Here is a 19,894-nt window from a genome sequence, read left to right as displayed (position 1 = left end):
GTCATGACCCATATTTTTACACCTGTTGTGACATATTGCATTATTTTATGGCTGGTTAAAACATCTACATAAAAGTGTCAAAACCCACTTTTATACAAATTAGTTATTTCCATGCCAAGAAATTTCCTTTCGTTAGAAAGTTTGTTTCTTAAGTAAATTGTTATAAATTCTTTACAGTTATGTTTTTTTTTCATATTTTAAATAACTATGACACCGTCAAGAAGCATTATGACCATCCTGTGTCACTTTACATAGACAAAGAAAATACACTTTGACTGTCAAGAAGCATTTTGACCATCATAATCATATAAGCCAGATATGCTTATCATGTACAGCCTTATATCAGTCATTGTCCTGCTCCTGCATTCATCCCAGTTATCAGCAACAGAGCATTGGGGTAGCTGCATGTCTGACATCAATGTGTGCACAATTAAAATGATACTTTAATATGGTAAACAAAAGAAGAATTGGTATATATATATATATATATATATTACATATAAATAAAACACTCAGCAAAAAAAGAAACGTCCTCTCACTGTCAACTGCGTTTATTTTCAGCAAACTTAACATGTAAATATTTGTATGAACATAAGTTCAACAACAGACATGAACTGAACAAGTTCCACAGACATGTGACTAACAGAAATTGAATAATGTGTCCCTGAACAAAGGGGGGGGGGTCAAAAATCAAAAGTAAACAGTCAGTATCTGGTGTGGCCACCAGCTGCATTAAGTACTGCAGTGCATCTCCTCCTCATGGACTGAACCAGATATGCCATTTCTTGCTGTGAGATGTTACCCCACACTTCCACCAAGGCACCTGCAAGTTCCCGTACATTTCTGGGGGGAATGGCCCTAGCCCTCACCTGCCAATCCAACAGGTTACAGATGTGCTCAATGAGATTGACATCCGGGCTCTTCGCTGGCCATGGCAGAACACTGATATTAATGTCTTGCAGGAAATCATGCACAGAATGAGCAGTATGGCTGGTGGCATGGTCATGCTGGAAGGTCATGTCAGGATGAGCCTGCAGGAAGCATACAACATGAGGGAGGAGGATGTCTTCCCTGTAACGCACAGCGTTGAGATTGCCTGCAATGACAACAAGCTCAGTCCGATGATGCTGTGACACACCGCCCCAGACCATGACGGACCCTCCACCTCCAAATCATTCCCGCACCAGAGTACAGGACTCGGTGTAACACTCATTCCTTCGACGATAAACGCGAATCCGACCATCACCCCTGGTAAGATAAAACCACGACTCAGTGAAGAGCACTTTTTGCCAGTCCTGTCTGGTCCAGCGACAGTGAGTGTGTGCCCATAGGCGACATTGTTGCCGGTGATGTCTGGTGAGGACCTGCCTTACAACAGGCCTACAAGCCCCCAGTCCAGCCTCTCTCAGCCTATTGCGGACAGTCTGAGCACTGATGGAGGGATTGTGCGTTCCTGGTGTAACTCGGGCAGTTGTTTTTGCCATCCTGTACCTGTCCCGCAGGTGTGATGTTCAGATGTACCGATCCTGTGCAGGTGTTGTTACACGTGGTCTGCCATTGAGAGGACGATCAGCTGTCCGTCCTGTAGCGCTGTCTTAGGCGTCTCACAGTACGGACAATGCAACTTATTGCCCTGGCTACATCTGCAGTCCTCATGCCTCCTTGCAGCATGCCTAAGGCACGTTCACCCATATGAGCAGGGACCCTGGGCATCTTTCTTTTGGTGTTTTTCAGAGTCAGTAGAAAGGTCTCTTTACTGTCCTAAGTTTTCATAACTGTGACCTTAATTGCCTACTGTCTGTAAGCTGTTAGTGTCTTAACGACAATTCCACAGGTGCATGTTCAATAATTATATATGGTTCATTGAACAAGCATGGGAAACAGTGTTTAAACCCTTTACAATGAAGATGTGAAGTTATCTGGATTTTTACAAATTATCTTTGAAACACAGGGTCCTGAAAAAGGGAAGTTTCTTTTTTTGCTGAGTTTATATATACACACACATGCATACAGTTGAAGTCGGAAGTTTACATACACTTATGTTGGAGTCATTAAAACTCATTTTTCAACCACTCCACAAATTTCTTGTTAACAAACTATAGTTTTGGCAAGTCGGTTAGGACATCTACTTTGTGCATGAGAAGTCATTTTTCCAACAATTGCTTACAGTATCACAATTCCAGTGGGTCAGAAGTTTACGTGCACTAAGTTGGCTGTGCCTTTAAACAGCTTGGAAAATTCCAGAAAATGTCATGGCTTTAGAAGCTTCTGATAAATTATGTCAATTAGCCTGAGTCAATTGGAGGTGTACCTGTGGATGTATTTCAAGGCCTACCTTCAAACTCAGTGCCTCTTTGGTTGACATCATGGGAAAATCTAAAGAAACCAGCCAAGACATCAGAAAAACAAATTGTAGACCACAATCTGGTTCATCCTTGGGAGCAATTTCCAAACGCCTGAAGGTACCAGGTTCATCTGTACAAACAATAGTACGCAAGTATAAACACCATGGGACCACGCAGCCGTCATACCGCTCAGAAAGGAGACGCGTTCTGTCTCCTAGAGATTAACGTACCTTGGGGCAAAAAAGTGCAAATCAATCCCAGAACAACAGCAAAGGACCTTGTGAAGATGCTGGATGAAACAGGTACAAAATTATCTATATCCACAGTAAAACGAGTCCTATATCGACATATCCTGAAAGGCCGCTCAGCAAGGAAGAAGCCCCTGCTCCAAAACCGCCATAAAATAGCCAGAATACGGTTTGCAACTGCACATGGGGACAAAGATTGTACTTTTTGGAGAAATGTCCTCTGGTCTGATGAAACAAAAATAGAACTGTTTGACCATAATGACAATCGTTATGTTTGGAGGAAAAAGGGGGAGGCTTGCAAGCCGAAGAACACCATCCCAACCATGAAGCACGGAGGTGGCAGCATCATGGTGTGGGGGTGCTTTGATGCAGGAGGGACTGGTGCTCTTCACAAAATAGATGGCATCATGAGGAAAAACAATTATGTGGATATATTGAAGCAACAGCTCAAGACATCAGTCAGGAAGTTAAATCTTGGTCGCAAATGGGTCTTCCAAATGGACAATGACCCAAAGCATACTTCCAAAGTTATGGTAAAATGGCTTAAGGACAACAAAGTCAAGGTATTGGAGTGGCCATCACAAAGCCCTGACCTCAATCCCATAGAAAATTTGTGGGCCAAATTGAAAAAGCGTGTGCGAGCAAGGAGGCCTACAAACCTGACTCAGTTACACCAGCTCTGTCAGGAGGAATGGGCCAAAATTCACCCAACTTATTGTGGGAAGCTTGTGGAAGGCTACCCGAAGCGTTTGACCCAAGTTAATCAATTTAAAGGCAATGCTACCAAATACTAATTGAGTGTATGTAAACTTCTGACCCACTGGGAATGTGATGAAATAAATCATTCTCTCTACTATTATTCTGACATTTCACATTCTTAAAATAAAGTGACCTAAGAAAGGGAATTTTTACTATGTTTAAATGTCAGGAATTGTGAAAAACTGAGGTTAAATGTATTTGGCTAAGATGTATGTAAACTTCCGACTTCAACTGTGTGTGTATATATATATGTGTGTATATATATATATGTGTATATTTATTTATTTAACTGGAAGCACATTAAAAAGCACTTTCCCTGTCTGATGATGACTGTGAATATATTGTGATGCGACTTGAGCTGTTGGAAGAAGTAGAGCACAGAGAGGCGTGAGAGACAACAGATTGTAGACACATTCAACCCTGGGCCTTTGCTCTCTGCATCTGTCAATAAGGATATGCACGTTGGAGTGCACACGTCGTCTCCTCTTAGCTTTTCCGTCGTTAATATGTGCCAAGAGGCTTTTTTTCGGGGGAGAGGACGTGTCCTCGAGCTGCTCTGCGCTCCGTTTTTTTAAAGATTGTGGCAAGACTGATTTTATTTATCCTGCTGCAGTTTACCAAGACAAAAATGTTGCCTTCTCTTGTTTGTTTCTAAGATCTCATTATTCACTGTGGCAGTTTGTCCTCTGTGGAAAGACGGTACAGCAAATGCTTTCTTCTCTGTCTCTCGCGCTCTCTCTTTCTCTGTCTGTGTGCAAGACTCAAGTCACGCCCCCTTGAGATTACACCTCTGTTCATTTGGCTGTGTTTGAGAAGTGGATCATCTATTTGTCTACTAATTGTCATGTCACCGATTTGTGTTCAAAATAGAAACTGACCATGTTCATACGATTACACCTCCTGACAGAGCTGGTGTAACTGAGTCAGGTTTGTAGGCCTTTTTCATGGCGGTTTTGAAACAGTGGCTTCTTCCTTGCTTTCAGGATATGTCGATATAGGACTCGTTTTACTGTTGATATAGATACTTTGTAACTGTTTACTCCCATCATCTTCACAAGGTCCTTTTCTGTTATTCTGGGATTGATTTGCACTTCTTGCACCAAAGTACGTTCATCTCGAGGAGACAGAAGGAGTCTCCTTCCTGAGCGGTATGACGGCTGCGTTGTCCCATGGTGTTTATACTTGCATACTATTGTTTGTACAGATGAACGTGGTACCTTCAGGCGTTTGGAAATTGCTCCCAAGGATGAACCAGATTTGTGGAGGTCTACGATTGTTTTTCTGAGGTCTTGGCTGATTTCTTTAGATTGTCCCATGACGTCAAGCAAAGAGGCACTGAGTTTGAAGGTAGGCCTTGAAATACATCCACAGGTACACCTCCAATTGACTCAAATGATGTCAATTGGTCTATCAGAAGCTTCTAAAGCCATGACATTTTTGGGGAATTTTCCAAGCTGTTTAAAGGCACAGTCAACTTAGTGCATGTAAACTTCTGACCCACTGGAATTGTGATACAGTGAATTATAAGTGAAATAATCTGTCTAAACAATTGTTGGAAAAATGACTTGTGTCATGCACAAAGTACATGTCCTAACCGACTTGCAAAAACTATAGTTTGTTGACAAGAAATGTGTGGGGTGGATGAAAAATGAGTTTTAATGACCCCGACCTCAGTGTATGTAAACTTCCGACTTCAACTGTATGTACCTTCACTGTAATGTCAGGAGAAGTGTACGCATTTACAAATCCTTTCTAGAACACTCCACAAGGATACATTCTAAGTACATGTATACAAAACAGGTTCACTTCCTGTCTTTTTGAGGACTTTTGTAGGCAGATGTTTTCCATTACATGACTCAGAGAGCATGCCATAACTGTGAACTCGTTCTTAATGCACATTTAACCCTGTGGGCACAGTCACAATGCGTCTGCCCCGAGTGCCTACTCACCCCTGTTGTGTTGACTTGTGCATGCCTTGTCGGTCATCACGCACACCGGCTAGCACATCGTATGTTCACACACAGCGCTCGATGCTCTCACACACAGAGCTCACTCAAAGTACTGCACACACTCCACGGACCAGAGCATCCAGCGTGTGACTGGCCTTGCTTCCCCCTTTGCCTCCAAACTCAGTGTCCTCAGCGTCCTCTCAGACGTCAGCAGATTCACACTCTCCCAGAGCCCTGGGACGGACACACACGCACACAGAGGCTGGAAAAGCCAATACAGCACAGCTATGCTAGACCACATGTTGACGCTAGGGAAAAGAGCTGGATGAGACCGGATCTACAAGGGTAAAAATACATAAAAGCATCATTCAAGATAACATACCATACAATTGTGTGAAGACAAAATGTACTGACATAAGCATGCAACAACTAGACTGTAAGACACAAGCATACTAGAACCAGCTAATCAGAACCTCCGTATTTGAGATGAAAGTGTAGGTCAAATCGAACTCATTCTAACACCAATGTCAACACTAAAGAAGATTCTGTGCATTCTCTCCCAGGGCATAAACGGTGCATCAGATCGTCACTCCCTTACCGTTTTGCCAGGCAGCAATGACACTCTTATTTTTTCACTTGAAAATGTACGTCAAACAAAAAGCAAATGATTGCCAATTTAAACAAACCATACACATCTATGCACAATAACTACTTTGAACAATTTCCACTGAACATTTGACAGAAACACATTTACTTGAAGAACAGTGCAGATGCAAAGGTTGGTAACAGAATGACAGTTAACGCTGTTTGTGCCGTCGTTCTGTAAAACTCGTCATACCGGCTGTATTTCTGCCTGCTTGAACGGCGAATAGCTCAGATACACATGAAAACATGAATCTCTGAGCGATAGACAATATAACAACATAAAAAAACAATATAACATTCAAAATGGTTGAATATTTCCTTTCAGGAACTCCTAAGAGGGAGGCTCTCATCCTGACTGGGCTCAGAGACAGAGACGGTTACATCATCATCACCTGCATTCCACAAGTGCCTGGGCAGGCGAGACACCATGCTATTTCACCACAGAGAGATATATAAGGGGGAGACAGAGAGAGAGAGAGAGAGAGAGAGAGGGGTGCAGTTAAAGTGGGAATAAGAGAGAGAGACAAACAGAGACAAAGAAAAACAGAGAGAGACAGATATGGAGAGAGAGGGACACAGAGACAGGGATAAATATATACAGAGACAAAAACAGAAGGAGAGAGAGAGAGACACACACACACACAGATAATATATATACACACAGAGAGAGCGACAGATATATAGAGACAGATTTATATAGAGAGAGAGAGACAAGGAGAAATGGAGAGAGACAAAGAGAAAGAGAGACAGAGACAGTGTGAGTGTGTGAGAGAGACAGAGAGACAGAGAAACAGAGGGAAAGAGAGAGACACAGATATAGAGAGAGAGAGACCGAGAGAGATTATTGTGTTAATTATATACTTAACATATGTTTCCCATGCCAATAAAGCCCTCAAATTGAATTGAATGACACACAGAGGGGTAAAGACAGAGGGGGAGGGGGAGAGAGAGTTTAATCCAAAGGGCATGGCACAGGGTTATTTTCTCAAGCATAATGCTGTTTGGTAAATTGACAGGAATTTCAAAACTTCTAACCGTAAAAAAAAAATATGCAGTGACAGTGAAAGCTCTCTAACAAAAGGACACGGTCACAGATAAAGACATCCTTTGTGTCATCCCGGCACCCGTACCATGGGACTGACACGTTTAAGGCACTTTCTGATTTTCCCAACACAGCACTTCACGGATAATCAGTGGGAAGACTGACTGAGTGGGCACTGAGTCTCACTGAGCCCAACCCCCTCATCCGGGTAAACACTTCCATGTGGCTTGAATGAGATCCAGCAAGGCCACACTGGGCCATCCCAACTACCTAGCAGTTCACCACACAGTAAACGCAACGGCAGAGTAAAAGGTCTTTCAGATGGAATGCAATCTCCATTTGCATACTATTGTCCATTAAAACAGATGCAAGCTCTATTGATCACGCTGTACATACTGAAAGGCCTTACGACATACTGGTAAATACAATGCTGCTAAACATGCTCCCCTAGTCTGTGGAAACACATTTGCTGTTGTCTGACATTGATAAAATGTACTTCTCCTTAACTCTCTCCCTATGGGCCTAGGCAGCCTGCGATAACACCGTACGCAGCATGTTGGCTCACATCTCCCCACACCCTATTTCAGAATCCAAGTCCGAAAAAAAATGATGAACCAGCACATTGTACTTCTCATCTCCCCCTTTTCCCCAGACTAGTTCTGCGGCCCTCTCTGGTGTCGACCACAGACTGACTTATACACTAAAGGCCTGGGTCATAATCATTAGGCACCAAATGGAAGAAAACTGACTGAAACACGGAGGGCTAGAGATGGAGAGAGAGGAAGTGAAAAGTACCTAAGGAAACACACACACACATCCTGTTTGTTTTGTTGAATGCACGGACACAATTGAGCCTGTAGATAGACAGAACACACTCGCTTCAAGTAAGGAACATTCAAAAGAGCAAGGTCTCCGACTTACCATATCAAAAAGGGAGAGACAAAACACCATGGTGACTGACTTAATAGGGAGGGAGTGTGGGCTTTAAGGGCGGTTACGACTAACACATTCATTTATCTGATCAAAGCATTCCCGATTTTCTCCAGTGGAATTACATAAGCGTACGATATATATTGCTCACTTTAATGGTTCTTTATCGTAGCCTATCAAGCAAGCCTATTGCCTTTTTATTTAAAAATCACACAGGAATCAAAGCCCAGGCATACAGGCATCATGTTCGAAAGGTTCAGGTTTGTAGTTCTCCTGAAAATGTGTGAAGTGCGTATCCATTGTAAGGGTGTACTACTACTTTAAACTCCACCGCAGCAGTATTAGTGTACACTCCACTACGTATTTATTTGGACACTAAAGCTAGAACTTTTAATTTGGGTTTATACCCCAGTATTTTGGATTTGAGATCCAATGTGTTCAAATGAGGTGACAGTACAGAATGTCACCTTTTATTTTAAGGTATTTTCATACATATCTGTTTTACCGTTTGAAATGAAAGCACTTTATGAATCTAGTCCCCCATTTGAAGGTGTCATAAGTATTTGGACAAATTCACTTCTAGTGTATTAAAGTAGTCAAAAGTATTTGGTCGCATATTCCCAGCACAGAATGACAACATCTAGCTTGTGACTGACTACACCTAGCTTGTGACTGACTACACCTAGCTTGTGTTTCAGATTATGTTGTGCCCAATAGAAATTAATGGTAAATAATGTAGGGTCATTTGAGTCACTTTCATTGTAGATAAGAACAGAATGTGTTTAACACTTCTACATTAATGTGGAGCCTACAATGATTATGAATAATCATGAATTAATTGTGAATAGTGATGAGAGGCAAAGATCATACCCCCAAAACATGCTAACCTCTCACTATTACCAATAACAGGGAAGGTTAAGCATTTTGGGGGGGGGTATGATAGTTGTCTTCTAACTTTCTCTCCCAGCCGGCCTAAAAGCATTTACAAGGTAATGGCCTAAAATTAGGCCCTGCTCAAAAAATGCTAACCTCCTGTTAATGGTAATGGTGAGAGGTTAGCATGAATGTAAGAATGTCTAATTCACCAGCCCTGTCGCAGGGTGGTCAGTCAGGGCTCTATAGTGCAAACATTTCATTTAAAAAATTGTCAAAAGTCAAGTATAAGCAGTCACGTGCAAGTTGTGATTAATAGCAAAATAATTGCTGCAGTAGCTGTTTTCAAAGTATTTCTGCCATTTTGTTTCATGTCTGGTAATGCATAAAGAAACAAACATCCTAACGTTATATCCCACCTTGTGCAGCAACACAGCCTGGTTGGGGCAACAACAAAAAAACTGTTTTAGGCCCTGGCAATGAAGAACTGAAGGTAATTAGGCATTTATTAGCCGGTAACTGCTTCTGTTAAAACTGAACGTGTGTCACATTTCTGGAATGGTTGTGCATGCAGTCACAAGCAGCCTGAGCTACTTACATGAGTAACAAGTTTAAATGGCACTAAACAGATTCATGGCATTCCAATTCTGTGTTAAGGCGTGAGGAGCAGTGTTTTCAGTTACTCCCTCCATACTTATGTGAATGCAGCACGATCAAATGTGGCAACCGTAACTCCCATCGGGTAGTCCAGTGCATGGTACAAGCATACCCACAATTTCAGCATGCTACAATTGCCCAGTCACGAATAACATTGATATGGTATTTCTATAAACAAATACCATATCAGAGGGATAGTTTTTTCTGCTTATGGCAAAGTAACGCCCTAAATGTTTATCTAGTGACGATGACCAATACATTATAATTGAGTTAAAGCTGTTTGAAGTAACATCTTTGTTGTTTCACCGCTATGGATCCAGCTTTAAAGTACAACAGTCATAAATCCCTTCATTCAAAAACAACATGAGAGGCTCCCTTCTTCGAAACGGAGCAACTAATGGGCACTTCCACAGAGTGATGAGACTCACCCTCCCCCCCAAAAAAGTATTTCAGACAACTACTTTTAACAATTGCCACTTGAGGAACAGTGCAGAGTAAAGTTTGGTAACAGAATGACAGTAACATCTCGGGCAGTTTATTTTTTAGGCGAATGCGTTTTCGAAAAACTCTTCCATTTCTGCTCTGAATTAAGATTCAAATATGTCTGCAGAAAGAATGGGGTGTCAGCTGTGACGTCACACCTTGAGTTAGAAAAAATATATATATTTTAGTTATTGAACTACAGTAAGTGAAGTGGTTCACGACCCGTTAACAGAATGGTATCATGGGTCCTAAGAAATGCATAACTATGAATGTCATTCTCTTCATGGTGATGTATGCTGAATAGGTACACAAAGGTAGAAAAATATCCTTATTTTGCATGGTATTATTCTACACACTGGCTTTTAATCTATTGAGCTCCACCCTCAAACAAGACCACATATGGTTGGCCCAGACCGGACCAAATCTGTACCAATCATAGACATCTACACTGAACAATTATAAAACGCAACATGCAACAATTTCAAAGATTTTACTGAGTTACAGTTCACAAGGAAATCAGTCAATTGAAATAAATTGGGCCCTAATCTATGGATTTCACATGACTGGGAATACAGATATGCATCTGTTGGTCACAGAGACCTAAAATAAAAAATAGGTAGGGAAGTGGATCAGAAAACCAGTCAACATTTGCCCACTGAAGTTGGTTACAACGCCGAACTGCAGTCAGGTCAAGACCCTGGTGAGGACAACGAGCACTCAGATGAGCTTCCCTGATACGGTTTCTGACAGTTTGTGCAAAAATTCTTCGGATGTGCAAATCCACAGTTTCTTCAACTGTCCGGGAGGCTGGTCTTAGACGATCCCGGGGGTGAAGAAGCCAGATGTGGAGGTCCTGGGCTGATGTGGTTACACGTGGTCTGCGGTTGTGAGGCTGGTTGGAATACTGAAAAATTCTCTAGGTCGCTTATGGTAGAGAAATGTACATTCAATTATCTGGCAACAGCTCTGGCGGACATTCCTGCATTCAGCATGCCATTTGCACACTCCCTCAAAACTTGACACATCTGTGGCATTGTGATGTGTGACAAAACTGTATTTTAGGGTGGCCTTTTATTTTCCCCCAGCACAAGGTGCACCTGTGTAGTGATCATGCTATTTAAATCAGGTTACTTTATATGCATTACCTGTCAGGTGGATGGATTATATTGGCAAATGATAAATGCTCACTAACATGGATGTAAACTAATTTGTGCACAACACTTCAGAGAAATAAGCTTTTTGTGCGTAAGGAACATTTTATTTTAGCTCATGAAACATGGAACCAACATTTTACATGTTGTGTTTATATTTTTGTTCAATGTATATTTCACAAGTTGACATCAGAGTACAGTAGAGTTCAACAGAGTATAGTAAAGTACAGTAAATTAAAGTAGAGTTCAGTACAATACAGTAGAGATGCTAAGCTACAAGACTGTTTCGCTAGCACAGACTGGAATATGTTCTGGGATTCATCCGATAACATTTAGGAATTTACCACATCAGTCACCGGCTTCAATGATAAGTGCATAGATGACGTCCTCCCCACAATGACCGTACTGTACATACATATCCCTATAAGAAGCCACGGATTACAGGCAAAATCTGCACTGAGTTAAAGGCTAGAGTTGCTGCTTTCAAAGAGCGGGACACTAATCCGGACACTTATAAGAAATCCCACTACGACGTCCAACGAGCCATCAAACAGTTAAAACGTCAATACAGCACTAAGATAGAATTCTACTACGCAGGCTCTGACACTCGTTGGATGTGGCAGGGCTTGCAAACTTTCACGAATAACAAAGGGAAACCCAGCTGCGAGCTGCCCAGTGACGCTATGCTTGAATCGAGGCAAGCAACACTGAACCATGCATGAGAGCAATAGCGGTTCCGGATGACTGTGATCTCGCTCTCCATAGCCGATGTGAGTAAGTTAAAACAGGTTAAGGTTAACATTCACAAGGCCGCGGGCACAGACGGATTACCAGGACTCAGAGCATGCGCTGCCTAGCTGGCAAGTGTCTTCTTGACCAAGTCTGTAATATCTACATGTTTCAAGCAGACCACCGTAGTCTCTGTGCCCAAGAATGCCAAAGTAACATGTCTGAATGACTATCTGTAGCCATGAAAGGCTTTGAAATTCACATACCGCCCCAACAGATCTACAAACGACGCAATCTCTACTCAACTCCATACAGCCCTCTCCCACCTGGACAAGAGGAACACCTACGTGAGAATGCTGTTCATTGACTATAGCTCAGTGCTCAACTGACTCAATCAGGACCCTGGGACTGAACACCTACCTCTGCAACTGGATCCTGGACTTCCTGACGGGCCAACCCCAGGTGGTGAGAGTAGGAAAACAACCCATTCGCCACACAAACCCTCAACACGGGGGCCACCCATGACTGCATGGCCACGCACGACTGTAACACCATCATTAAGTTTGCCGACGACACGACGGTGGTTGGCCTGACCACCGATGACGATGAGACAGCCTACAGAGAAGAAGTCAGTGACCTGGCAGTGTGGTGCTAACCTCTCCCTCAATGTCAGCAAGACAAAGGAGCTGATCATGGACTACAGGAAACAGAGGGCTGAGCACATCTCCATCCATGCCGACGGGCCTGTAGTGGATCGGGACGAGAGCCTCAAGTTCTTCGGTGTCCACATCACTAAGGAATTATCATGGTACTCACACACACCAGAGTTGTGAAGAAGGCATGACAACGCCTCTTCCCCCACAGGTGGCAGAAAAGAAATTGCTATTGGCCCTCAGGTCCTAAAAAAGGTCTACAGCTGCACCATTGAGAGCATCTTGACTTGCTGCACCACCGCTTGGTATGGCAACTGCTTGGCATCCGACCACAAGGCGCTACAGAGGGTAGTGCGTACGGCCCAGTACATCACTGAGGCCGAGCTCCCTGCCATCCAGGACCTCTATACCAGGCGGTGTCCGAGGAAGGCCCTAAAAACTATTAGACTCCAGCCACCAAAGTCATAGACTGTTCTCTCTGCTACCGTACGGCAAGCGGTAACAATGCAGCAAGTCTGGAACCAACCGGACTCTGAACAGCTTCTACGCCCAAGCCATAAGACTACTAAACAGTTAGTGAAATATTTTTTACATAAGGCAAATAATTTCTGCAAAACTAAATATAAATGTTGATATTAGTTGGCAGGGGGCTTTACTTAAACATGATTGATTGTGTTTTGATTTCTTACACCTTTTTAGACGTTTTCTAGTAATGTTTTTTTAAAGACCCATTTTCCGTCTGTGTGACAAAAAATCAAAGCTGCTTATTGAAAATGTTTAGGATGAAAATTGGTTGAAAAACGGATGTATGCCTTAATTTCACCAACATATAGACTCTTAGCTTTCATTTGACACTAAATGTGTTATGTTCCTTTAAGATTCACGTTGGTGCTCATGGGTCCTTTTACATGGAAATTACCTAATCATTCACTAGCAGTCTTTTAAAAACACGCCAAGCCAAGGTCAACGGCCATAAAATGCTTGGACGCACATTGCGAAATGCCCATGTACTTATTACTGAAAAGGAGGCTTGTGCTGTTTGAAGCCAACATAACACACACACCCACACCCAGGTACATGTAGTGCCTGTTTAAATGAAAAGGAATACTCAAGGACGCAGTCAGTATCATTCACCTGGGCTTTCTCCTGGTAAAGGTGGATGCTTGATGCAGGACTCACAGTTCTGAGGGATTGGGGAGTGCAATGTTGACTGTGTTCCCAAGAGGCTGGCAGGTACAGTGGGTTCTCAGCCTGCCTCTCATAACCAGCATATCACATCCATTGAAAAACACATCCATCTTCCTCTCATGCAAATCCAGGTCCATTTCCCCCCTGAGAGTGGCTTGTCACTCAGTGAACGAATTTCAATACAACCATTCTTCTCAGAACAATCATTTTTCTTAACGAGAAAACCTTTGGCCATGGAGTTGGATGTGTTTTGTTCCCTAATGGGAATGCCTGCCTCATTCGACTAGGAAAAAGAAAAATGGAAACTCCATCACTTTGCATGCCTGTCTGCGAGGCTGTATTTACTTAACCTTTGAAGTGTTTGATACAATACAGAATCATTTAAGGGAAAAATAATCAATTGTAGAGCATGGGCCAGATAAGAGCAGTGATGGTGAGAGAGAAATGGGCATGTATGTACAGTATAACAATGTGTTCTCAGCCTTGACCGTGACTGTGCAGACATGCTCTTTGTTCAGTAGCAGGATTTCATGTCTAGGCGTAATCTTAACCACTGAGGTTATCTAGCTGATTTAAAGATGCACTATGCATAAATCACACCGCTATTTCCTGGTTGCTAAAATTGTAATAGTTCGCCTAATTTCAGTTTATGTGACAAAACAAGCAGTCATTGCGTACCATTGTACCATCTAAACCACTGTAAAATATATTTTCCAAAAACAAAAATGATGTATATTCAGCTGCTTGAAGCTGGTGTACAAAACCGAAAGAAAAGATGCAAAAATTAAACTTCTAAACAGGAAGCATAGAAATGACACAAAACAGATCTACCTCTTCTTAGACTTGCTTTCAACAGGAATGAAAGATCTATAACTCATATTTCTATGTGAATTTGGTCAGGTAGTCCAAAAAGTTAGATATTGTATCTTTAAATGGAACTGCCATGGCAAGGCACAAGATGACATTTTGGTGCCCACAAAGAGCAGTCAACCAGTCTAAACAACACAGGTTGAGATTAATATTGAAATTAACCTCTGCAGTGTTACTGTGCCATCAATGATCTTTTGTGTTTCAATAGGTTTACCTTGAAGAATATCATGGATTAACTTTATCTAGAATCTTTGATATTCATTTTTATAGTACCACTATATAGCATTTAATGTTACCTTATTCTGGGTGATGACACTCACTAGAACAACAACCCAGGGGGATATTAGACTCAAAAATGTTTTAAGGTGGGGGCGTACGTACGTTCAACTAGCTGTGCATCATATTCAACAAAAAACTAGCAGCCTAGCGGATATCAGCACTGTATCAGTCTCGTGGTTGCCGAGGAGCGCTGTACTTGGGATAATGATAATGTGGCTGCAGTGTCAACAACAGAGAGCAGCAGCTCATAAAATCATAGCAGTTGTCACCACCTGAGTGGATCGACAAATAGAGTCGTGGCTAAATGAATTGGAGAGCTCGGAGTATAGACAAGACAAGCAAATGACAAATGCAAAAGAGCTTACTAAACAACAGGTCATTGCAGAACAAAAGCCAATCCTAATGTTGGCACCCTCTCAGTTCATTTTCAATAGGCCTAATTTTATAACAAAAAGCCTACAGTAGGCTGCAACGCTATTAAACACTATTTTCCTGCACCAAGACTATCCCACTGGTCACAGATGTATGACTTTTTGTAAATCCAATCAGTTTTCCACGTTGATTCAACGTCATCAATGAAATGACCTGGAAACAACGTTGATTCAACCAGTTTTTGCCCAGTGGGATGCTACTGTAATCTACCTGTACAATGTAAAAGGTGAGGGATATTTCAGCTTGAATTGCGATAACAATGTAAGCCTATATTGCAAAGCAAATTCGTTCAAAATTGTCCCTCAGCTTATTACAAGATAATGTTACAAAAACAGTGTAGCCTCGCCTGTACGAGAAACACAGCGCAAGGAGAACTGTCGTGTGAACATTACATCTCGGTGCACATGTTGGAAATAAACAAATATTACCTGGCCTTTTGTGACAGCGCAGTCCTCTTGGTTAGGAAATTACTTCAGGAGCGATGAAAGCAGAACTTCAATGGTTATCTCCTGGAAAGATGTAGGTGGCTGATAGCCAGCTGCTACTCGAGAGGCATCGTGAAAGGCAGGTTACAGAGTATCGTTTTTGGTGGTGACTGACATTCTAAATGAATCCATGAATGTATCTGAAAGATTCGACCATGTATCACCTGGAAAGAAACGAATATGATATTCAATGCAAACAACGACTACCGTTATGTGGGTAACGAAAGCAGCACCACAGCTGACAAGCACTATCGACTGACAGCTACAGTATAGTAGCTGCATGTGAAAATACTGAGGACTCACTTGCAACGTCCAGAACGTCCCCTTTACCCGCATCGAAACCGTTTGCTCACATAACACAAACCGAGCTTATCTCTGCACATAATATTGTGAATGTCACAAGGTGATGTGTTTACCTTGAAAATGCCCTGCAGCACTATACAAATCGTCACCAGTTACCAAAGCCATAAACCCCGCCCAATTCTACGATTTATATTATAAAAATGTGATTTTGAACCTAACCATAACCACACTGCTAACCTTATACCTATCACTAAACTGTCTTAAATTATGGCCAAAAAGCTAATTGTTGTCTTCATGATTTTCGCGGCCGACGCACTGGAATGACTGTAAATGTCTGTGAATGGTAACGGTTCTGTTGACTTCTTCTTCTTCGTGTGTCTTTCCGGCAGACTAGACGCTGTGTTGCGTATTGCTTGCTGCCTTTCACAGATCGTGCGCACTGCACGTTTCGGTCACCCCCCAAAAAGGGAAAAGGGGAATAGGAAACACTTAAATTGCACCATCATCTAACCCTGCACCTATACATTATCTCCCAAAACCCACCACCCCATCCCATTACGTTTAGGGTGTAGGCTCCCCTAATGGTATATATATACACTGCTCAAAAAAATAAAGGGAACACTAAAATAACACATCCTAGATCTGAATGAATGAAATATTCTTATTAAATACTTTTTTCTTTACATAGTTGAATGTGCTGACAACAAAATCACACAAAAATGATCAATGTAAATCAAATTTATCAACCCATGGAGGTCTGGATTTGGAGTCACACTCAAAGTGGAAACCCACACTACAGGCTGATCCAACTTTGATGTAATGTCCTTAAAACAAGTCAAAATGAGGCTCAGTAGTGTGTGTGGCCTCCACGTGCCTGTATGACCTCCCTACAACGCCTGGGCATGCTCCTGATGAGGTGGCGGATGGTCTCCTGAGGGATCTCCTCCCAGACCTGGACTAAAGCATCCGCCAACTCCTGGACAGTCTGTGGTGCAACGTGGCGTTGGTGGATGGAGCGAGACATGATGTCCCAGATGTGCTCAATTGGATTCAGGTCTGGGGAACGGGCGGGCCAGTCCATTGCATCAATGCCTTCCTCTTGCAGGAACTGCTGACACACTCCAGCCACATGAGGTCTAGCATTGTCTTGCATTAAGAGGAACCCAGGGCCAATCGCACCAGCATATGGTCTCACAAGGGGTCTGAGGATCTCATCTCGGTACCTAATGGCAGTCAGGCTACCTCTGGCGAGCACATGGAGGGCTGTGCGGCCCCCCAAAGAAATGCCACCCCACACCATGACTGACCCTCCGCCAAACTGGTCATGCTGGAGGATGTTGCAGGCAGCAGAACGTTCTCCACGGCGTCTCCAGACTCTGTCACGTCTGTCACATGTGCTCATGTGCTCAGTGTGAACCTGCTTTCATCTGTGAAGAGCACAGGGCGCCAGTGGCGAATTTGCCAATCTTGGTGTTCTCTGGCAAATGCCAAACATCCTGCACGGTGTTGGGCTGTAAGCACAACCCCCACCTGTGGACGTCGGGCCCTCATACCACCCTCATGGAGTCTGTTTCTGACCGTTTGAGCAGACACATGCACATTTGTGGCCTGCTGGAGGTCATTTTGCAGGGCTCTGGCAGTGCTCCACCTGCTCCTCCTTGCACAAAGGCGGAGGTAGCGGTCCTGCTGCTGGGTTGTTGCCCTCCTACGGCCTCCTCCACGTCTCCTGATGTACTGGCCTGTCTCCTGGTAGCGCCTCCATGCTCTAGACACTACGCTGACAGACACAGCAAACCTTCTTGCCACAGCTCGCATTGATGTGCCATCCTGGATGAGCTGCACTACCTGAGCCACTTGTATGGGTTGTAGACTCCGTCTCATGCTACCACTAAAGTGAAAGCACCGCCAGCATTCAAAAGTGACCAAAACATCAGCCAGGAAGCATAGGAACTGAGAAGTGGTCTGTGGTCACCTCCTGCAGAAACACTCGTTTATTGGGGGTGTCTTGCTAATTGCCTATAATTTCCACCTTTTGTCTATTCCATTTGCACAACAGCATGTGAAATTTATTGTCAATCAGTGTTGCTTCCTAAGTGGACAGTTTGATTTCACAGAAGTGTGATTGACTTGGAGTTACATTGTGTTGTTTAAGTGTTCCCTTTATTTTTTTGAGCAGTGTATATATAAGTCCGATGATGCTGTGACACACTTCCCCAGACCATGACGGACCCTCCACCTTCAAATCGATCCAGCTCCAGAGTACAGGCCTCAGTGTAACGCTTATTCCTTCGATGATAAACGCAAATCCGACCAGCACCCCTGGTGAGACAAAACCGCGACTCGTCAATGAAGTGCACTTTTTGCCAGTCCTGTCTGGTCCAGCGACGGTGGGTTTGTGCCAATAGGCGACATTGTTGCCGGTGATGTCTGGTGAGGACCTGCCTTACAACAGGCCTACAAGCCCCCAGTCCAGCCTCTCTCAGCCTATTGCGGACAGTCTGAGCACTGATGGAGGGATTGTGCGTTCCTGGTGTAACTCGGGCAGTTGTTTTTGCCATCCTGTACCTGTCCCGCAGGTGTGATGTTCGGATGTACCGATCCTGTGCAGGTGTTGTTACACGTGGTCTGCCACTGCGAGAATGATCAGCTGTCCGTCCTGTCTCCCTGTAGCGCTGTCTTAGGTGTCTCACAGTACGGACATTGCAATGTATTGCCCTGGCCACATCTGCAGTCCTCATGCCTCCTTGCAGCATGCCTAAGGCACATTCACGCAGATGAGCAGGGACCCTGGGCATCTTTCTGTGTTTTTCAGTCAGTAGAAAGGCCTCTTTAGTGTCCAAAGTTTTCATAACTGTGACCTTAATTGCCTACCGTCTGTAAGCTGTTAGTGTATTAACGACCATTCTACAGGTGCATGTTCATTAATTGTTTATGGTTTATTGAACAAGCATAGGAAACAGTGTTTAAACCCTTTACAATGAAGATCTGTGAAGTTATTTTGATTTGTACGAATGATCTTTGAAAGACAGGGTCCTGAAAAAGGGATGTTTCTTTTTTTGCTGAGTTTATATATTTATGTATACAGTGCCAGTCAAAAGTTTGGACACACCTTCTCATTCCAGGGTTTTTCTTTATTTTTACTAATTTCTACATTGTAGAAAAGTAGTGAAGACATCAAAACTATGAAACAACACATATGGAATCATATAGTAACCAAAAAAGTGATAAACAAATCAAAACATATTTTATCGTTGAGATTCTTCAATATAGCCACCCTTTGCCTTGATGACCCCTTTGTACACTCTTGGCATTCTTTTATTTTATTTTTTGCTAAATTATGGACCAATATCAATAAATGGAAAAAAGGTGTTTACTGTAAGAAAGCACTAACATTGATCAGCATAGCACTAGCAAGGAAGGAAATGTCTAATGTTTTAGAACAGAAAGAAGAATATGAAAAAAGGAAAACAAGGAAAGAAAATTAAGCTTTACTTGATGCAGGTATTCAGCTTCAGTAGCAACAGAGGTAAGCCTATAGGTCTGCTTAATATAATAGGTTTTTATCAGGGGACTGACTATTGTCCCATTAAGAATCTACAGATCAAGAAATGATTACAACATACTGTAGTAAACAGAGACATTATGTCAGTCCCAAGGGAACCCATCCTCATAGTGATCCAGTGAGCAATCTTATCAGGGGTGGGGATTTGAGTTATCCCAATACACATTTACTGCACATTTAGGCTACAGTAGGCCTACAACACACTGGGGCAGCAGGTAGCCTAGTGGTTAGAGCATTGGGCCAGTAACTGAAAGGTTGCTAGATTGAATCCCCGAGCTGACAAGGTAATATTCTGTAATTCTGAACAAGGC

The 19,894-nt window shown here is 42.9% G+C and overlaps 1 protein-coding gene across 3 annotated transcripts in view; it reads right to left on the bottom strand.

Annotated features, from left to right (window-relative positions):
* Positions 1 to 16,436, bottom strand: part of rnf144aa (ring finger protein 144aa) — a 65,170-nt gene extending 48,734 nt beyond the window's left edge. The window contains exons 1-2 of one of the 3 annotated variants that reach the window (XM_071327143.1): positions 16,022 to 16,436; positions 15,662 to 15,882 (exon numbers count right to left, since the gene is read on the bottom strand). The gene's annotated coding sequence lies outside the window, so the exon portion shown is untranslated. The remainder of the gene's footprint in view (positions 1 to 15,661; positions 15,883 to 16,021) is intronic. The other 2 variants (XM_071327139.1, XM_071327141.1) reach the window with 2 other exon arrangements.
* Between the last annotated feature and the right edge of the window lie 3,458 nt (positions 16,437 to 19,894).

Source organism: Salvelinus alpinus, chromosome 9, assembly GCF_045679555.1.
Source record: "Salvelinus alpinus chromosome 9, SLU_Salpinus.1, whole genome shotgun sequence".
Lineage (NCBI taxonomy): Eukaryota > Metazoa > Chordata > Actinopteri > Salmoniformes > Salmonidae > Salvelinus > Salvelinus alpinus.
The sequence above is the reverse complement of the archived record's forward strand: the minus strand, read 5'-3'. Positions and strand labels throughout refer to the sequence as shown.